Genomic DNA, 6,823 nt, shown 5'->3' with positions numbered 1-6,823 from the left:
GGGAGGCAGGCCGGGAGGGGGAGGGGTGAGCGTGTGTGGCGGGCCCCGAAGGGCTCTTGCTCGCAGCGACGCGGGCACCGCCCGCCCCGCCGCCACCTCCCCGGCCTCCGACGCCACCCCGCGGGACCCCTCCACCGTCCAGAGCTGGAGGGGGCTCCCTGAGTAGGCTCTTTCGCGCTCTCCCCCAAGCCACCCCTGCAGCCCAGGTTTGGTCCGGCTCCGGAGGGCATCTCCGGCCCTGCCGGCAGATCTCGGGCTTCTACTTTAGTTGATTGGGCGGAGCGGGGAACTGTCCCGAGCTGCTCTCCGCAGGGCGGCGAGTTTCCGGGGTCCCCAGCGGGCGGATAGCCCCTCAGCTGGGCTTCGATGCGCACGCTGCCCTTGAAGCCCGACGCCGACTGGGCGCCAGGGGAAAGTGCCTTTGATTGCCCGCTCCGCTCCGGCGGGTCCGTGGGGCGGGTGGGAGCAGAGTGGGGTAAGAGGGGTAAAGGTCTTTGCGGACACTCTGCTCTGAAGATGTAGAGTGGGATTGCATTAAAATTCGGCGAACTCTCCGGCTACCTCCCGTAACGCTCAAAAGCCCAGACTGGCGCCCCGAAGTACCGAGGGCTTTGCTTCCACGCGGCCAAGCCGTCGGGGGTGCTGCCTTCGAGCCTTGACTCCCACTACCGCGTCACAGGTGCAGGTCCCTGGAATTCGGGTACTCCGGATGGGGGTCCCGGCAGCGGATGGGGCCTTTGTTTCCCTGCAGAGCTCTGCCCCAGGGACTTCCTGGGGCCTCCTTGGGCAGGGTGGGGGTGCGACCGAAACCCCCGTCACACTGGCCCTTCCTTGCCACCCACCCCGGCGGGGTTCGGGGGTCGGACCACTGGACGCGCCGGGTCGGGTGCGCAGGGGGATTCGAGGCACCCCTCCGCCCTTTAGGAGCCCTACGGGCGGCGGAAGTCCCAAACCGCAGCCTCAGCCCAAATGGGACCACCTCCGGTTGGCTTTGGATTCCCGGCCGCACCCCTCTCCACGGCCTCCTCCTGTCGGTGAAGGCCGCGGCGGCCTGGGAAACCCACGGGGACACCTGCGGCGCCAGGTCAAAGGCCTGGAAGGAAGTCTTTTTAGAAATAAAAATGGCCCAACCATTACATTTTCTTTTAGGTACATGGGGGAGCTGGAGGGCGGGGCCGGACAGCCAGGGAGCAAACTGCTGCCCTTAGAAATGACACGCCCTGTGGGCAATGGCGGCGCTGGGAGGTCCGAAGCCGCATTCACTGGGCACCACAGGGAACGCCCGAACTGTAGCCAAATCCCAAATGCAAATTTTAAGTTGGGCCTCGGAAATCCCTGCCCTCTCCCATCTTGTGGCATATTTTGTTGTAAGTGGGAACTAGTTATTTGTTTTTTTATTTATTAAACCTGCTTATTTTTGAGACAGGCTCTCGCTCTATCGCCCAGGCTGGAACGCAATGGCACCATCATAGCTCACTGTAGCCTCGAATTCCCGGGCTCAAGCGATCCTCCTACCTCAGCCTCCTGAGTAGCTGGGAGCACAGACGTGAGCCGCCGCGTCCAGAAGTATTTATGAAGCATTCACTTATCGGATGCATAAACTCATTTAATCTTAACTCCTCCTTCAGAGAAGCAGTAATATTCCAGTTTCGTAGGTGAAAGAATGGAGACTCACAGAGGTTCAATAACTTGCCTGTGACACACACTGATATGTGCAGAATTTGAATTCACTTCTGCTTGACTTTAAAGCTATTCATGCTCTTCTTTGCCACCCCACAAGACTCTGCCCCGTTTTTAGTTTCAAACCCATACTTGCTTTGAATTTTCCAAATCTTCAGGTGATTGTCACAGTGTGTATCAAAAAGACACAGAGCAATGACCTACATGTTAATGCCAGGAATCCTGATTATTAGGCATCAATTTTCATGAATTTTATCTAAACAACATGAAGTAGAAATGGAATCATGAAATCCTTATTCTGATAATGTATTTATTTCTGGCCATGAGCATTTCTTAGGAGTTCATCACTCTTCTACTAGCTGATCAGGGGTGAGTAAAAATTCATTTCCTGGGTTTGAAACTTACTGAATGATTGGCTGAGAGCAGTGTCCAGGAATTTGCATTTCTAGCTGGCTCAACAAAGGATCTTTCACAAATTAAGTTTTCACCTTTTAAACTTGGGCGACTCCACTATGCTTTCTAAGGGCAGGGACTTCCAACCCCCTCTCCTTACTGGAAATGCAAATGCTTATTGAGGAAAGGTAGAAAATGGAATATTTTGGCTGGGCACGGGCTGGTGGCTCATGACTGTAATCCCAGCACTTTGGGAGGCTGACACGGACGTAGCATGAGGTCAAGAGATGGAGACCATCCTGGCCAACATGGCGAAATCCTGTCTCTACTAAAAATATAAAAATTAGCCAAAGCCGGGCGCGGTGGCTCATGCCTGTAATCCCAGCACTTTGGGAGGCCGAGGCGGGTGGATCACGAGGTCAAGAGATCGAGACCATCCTGGTCAACATGGCGAAACCCTGTCTCTACTAAAAATACAAAAAATTAGCTGGGCATGGTGGTGCGTGCCCGTAATCCCAGCTACTCAGGAGGCTGAGGCAGGAGAATTGCCTGAACCCAGGAGGTGGAGGTTGCCGTGAGCCGAGATCGCGCCATTGCACTCCAGCCTGGGTAACATGAGTGAAACTCTGTCTCAAAAAAAAAAAAAAAAAAAAAAAAAAAAAAAAAAAAAAAAAAAAAAAAAAGAAAAGAAAGAAAGAGAAAGAAAGAAAAGAAAAGAAAATGGGATATTCTGGGGGAAACAACTGATTTAATTATTCAGACATTTACCAAGAGTCTGGAGGTGCCAGGACCCAGGTAGCCCCTAAAGCATGTAGGCCTCATCTCTGCATCATCATAGACAAACCCAATAATTAAGAGAACTCACTGGCTTTAGTCATGGCTTCAGGTTGGCAGCATAAATGAAGTAACCAAATTAAAAAAGAAAATCAGCTCGTGACCTGGTTTTGCTTATTGTTATACACGATATCTTTTTCTTTTTTTTCTACTTCCTTCCTTCCTTCCTTTATTACTCATTTTTTTTTTCTGTGTGTGTGTGTGTGTGTGTGTGTGTGTGTGTGTGTGTGTGTGTCTGGATTAAAATTCTGTGGGCATCCATCCAGAAAAACCATGACAGGTTTCTGAGAGGACACAGTGGAGGACGGAAGCCCTGGGATGGAAATTTCAGAAAAGCAGCTGCTAGTCCCAGAAAAAACTAAAGCTGTTTGCTCACTGGCAAAGAAAGAAGAGAACTCAGTCAATTATTTGGATAATATGAGACAAGCCTGTACTGCACAACGCACACAAGGACACAGGCTGCTCCAGGTGAAAGTGTTTTATTCTCTTGACTAAATTTGCCGCCCTCCCCAGTGCCCTTCCTGCCCCCACATCACTGTCTGCAGGTGCAGACAGACCCAGAATAGAACTGTAGCACTGGAAGGATTTTTAGAGATCATCTATTCCGTAACCTTCATTTGACTTGACAGATGAGAAAAACGAGCCCAGAAAGACAAAGCAACTTGTTAAGGATTAGACAACTAGTTGGTGGGGGCCTCTATGCTACAATCCTGGTCTCCTCACTCAAAGCAACATTTCCACCTCCACCCAGGCTTCTTGAGACCTGAACAAGATGCACTGTCTAGGGTTGGGTGAAATGATGCCCTCAAAATGAGCTAAATCACAATCTGAGTCTTGGGGATGCTTTTTATATTCCCTGCCCCCACCTACTTGCTTCCAGTCACTGCAACAAAAAGCAGGATCCGAGGTGGCAGAGAGTGCTTTCCTTTTCCATCTTCACTTTCTATTTCAGAAAGAAGTAGGAGGGGACGACATGCTGGCAGAAAAATCTGAGATCATCCTAGCTTATGAGCGGTTTGGGGATAGCATAACTTAATGTCTGAGATACTGTTTTAAGGACTGCATCAGAACAGATGATACAACCAAAATTAAGTTTCTGTAACAATGAATCAGGGTACCTGATAACAATAACTAATTCAAAGCAAGAATACTTAGCATTTATACAGCAACTTTCAACTCCAATGAAAGTTGCCAGTGTTGATGAATTCAACCTCACTGAATTGTCATTATTCCCATTTCACAGAAAATAGTTGGGGCACTGGGGAAGCACTGGAAATAATAACCAATGGACTCAGTGCAGTGGATCACGCCTGTAATCCCTGCACTTTGGGAGGCTGAGGTGGGTGGATCACGAGGTCGAGAGATGGAGACCATACTGGACAACATGGTCAAACCCCATCTGTACTAAAATTACAAAAATTAGATGGGCATGGTGGCGTGCACCTGTAGTCCCAGCTACCTGGGAGGCTGAGGCACGGGAATCTCCTGAACCTGGGAGCTGAAGGTTGCAGTGAGCTGAGATCATGCCACTGCACTCCAGCCTGGTGACAGAGTGAAACTCCGTCTCAAAAAAAAAGAACAAAAACAAAATAACAAAAAGGAACCAATACAACCAGATTTTTTTTTTTTTTACCAATTATAGCTAGAGTATTAGCCAATTTGTAGACAACTAAATTTAAAATTATTCTGTCTACGTTTCAAGCAAACAATCCCATAGGCCTCCACTTCTCAACTTAGCATTTTGTACCAAGAAACTCTTTCATTGATTATGTATACATTTTGTACTTGGAAACATCATACAATTTTAGAGTTAAAAGGAACCTGCTAATTCTATAGGCTTACTCATTCAACAGATCAAACAAACATGGGTTTTGGAGTTAGTCAAGATGCCTGATTTAAATATCCATACCCCAGGTCCCTTACCTGCTAAGCATGTGGCTTTAGCAGATCAGTTTCCTACTCTGTGCCTCATTAGTCTATCTGCAAAATAAGGTTAGCTCTGATACTGTAGGATTGTATGTAACAAAAGTTCTTAAAACAGTGCTTGACACATAGTAAACACTGTCAATAAATATTGGCCATTAGTGTCTTTGAGCATCTCTTATGGAGCCACAGAACCAGAGTTGATTGTGTTGAATAGAACCAGAGATAACAAAAAGGATCTAAGAGTCAGCCAGGGGAACTGATTGGTCCAGATACTACGTGGCAAAGCTTGATTGGCTTCATACTGATTCAATTCTGTAAAACAGTAATGAACAGCTTGTACTTATTAAGGACTTGATGACTAGCATTATCTCATTTACTTCTCGTAACAGCACTTTGAGAAAAGAACAATTATGTATACCTATTGTGTTGAATTAAAAATAGCCATAAATCTTTTGCCATACTTCCCATCAAGAGGTAATGTCTATTCCCTTTTGCTAAATTAGGTGGAGCTTTGTGACGTGCTGTAATCAATAAAATGAAGTGGATGTTGTGCTTGTTCAGTCTGGGGCTAGGCTTTAAAGAGGCCTGATAGTTTTTGTACTTACTCTCACATAGAACCCAGCTGCTGTGCTGTAAGGAAGGCAGTCTGGACTGCTAGAGGAAAAGAGATTACATAAAAAATTGAAGCACCCCAGCTGACAGCACCAACTTCCAGTCATGTTAATGAGACCATATTAGATGTTCCATTTCCAGCTGATTTCAGCCTTATGAGGGATCATGATGATACCATGTAAGGCAGGGATGAGCCACCCATGCTGAGCCCTGTCCAAATAGAATCTTGAGAAAACATGAGGTTGTTGCTTTAAGCCACTAAGCTTTGGGTAGGTTTGTTAAACAGCAAGAGGTAACTGAAACACCCAGATTGTGGATGAGAAACTGAGGCTCAGAAAGTCTAAGCAACTTGTCCATGGTTTAGGAGATAGGAAGCAGCACAACCTGTATTCAAACCCAGGACCATCTGACACCAATCCATAATCATAGCTAGTGAACTACATAGTGCCTCCTACAGAATAACCAAATTCTGAAGAATAATTCACAAATTAAATTTTTGTTCCTTCTTTATTCCAGACATTACCTAATGTAGGCTGGACTAATAAATAGCAAGACATGTCAGTCTTAAGACCATAAAGAATAAAAATGTTAGAGTTAGAAATAAAGCAAAAGTGATATCTGCCAAGATCTCACTTCTTGAAATTGAAAGGTGTCTCACTGGAATGTGGGTACAGAGCTCTAAATTTGTTTTCTGTTTTTCAAAAACAAAGATACAAATAAACACCTGTTCTCACCTTTAGGAAATCAGAGATACATTAACTCTTAGGGTGGTGAATGGAAATTGACAACAGGTGATTGGTTGGCTCTTTGAAATTCTCCAGATGAATCATTCTGGGAGGGAAAAAAAAGGTAGGTTGATTTTATTACAACATTTTCTGGGTCACAAAGAACTTTGAGGTTTTCTAGGAAACCTGACTTATAAATGTGTATCTTTCTAACAGGAGTACATTTGTGTTTCAAAGCGTCTCTAAACCCATCATTTTCTAAAATTCCTTACTGCCTGAAAAGCTGCTGGAGCCATTTATTCAACAAGCAGGTAGTGACACCTACTCCATGCAAGTCTCTAAGAACTCCCTGTATCAAAACCATGAAGTGTTTTTATTTCAACGTACAGGAATGCTTGCCCAGAAGTTATTATTTTATAAATCTCACTCCATCCAGAAAAGAGCTCCAACTGGAAAAGGAAGACAATGCCACTGAGCAGTCAAAATCGGCGTATCACAGAGTCTGTATATTTCAACTTGAGTGCTTTGCTCATAGGAGACCTTCTGAGTCCCTCATTCAAAGCCTATTCATATTTATTTTTATTTTATTTTTGAGACAGAATTTTTGCTCTTGTTGCCCAGGCTGGAATGCAGTGGCACAATCTCGTCTCACT

Source organism: Cebus imitator, unplaced genomic scaffold (assembly GCF_001604975.1).
Source record: "Cebus imitator isolate Cc_AM_T3 unplaced genomic scaffold, Cebus_imitator-1.0 Scaffold161, whole genome shotgun sequence".
NCBI lineage: Eukaryota > Metazoa > Chordata > Mammalia > Primates > Cebidae > Cebus > Cebus imitator.
This window is presented reverse-complemented; position numbering follows the sequence as displayed.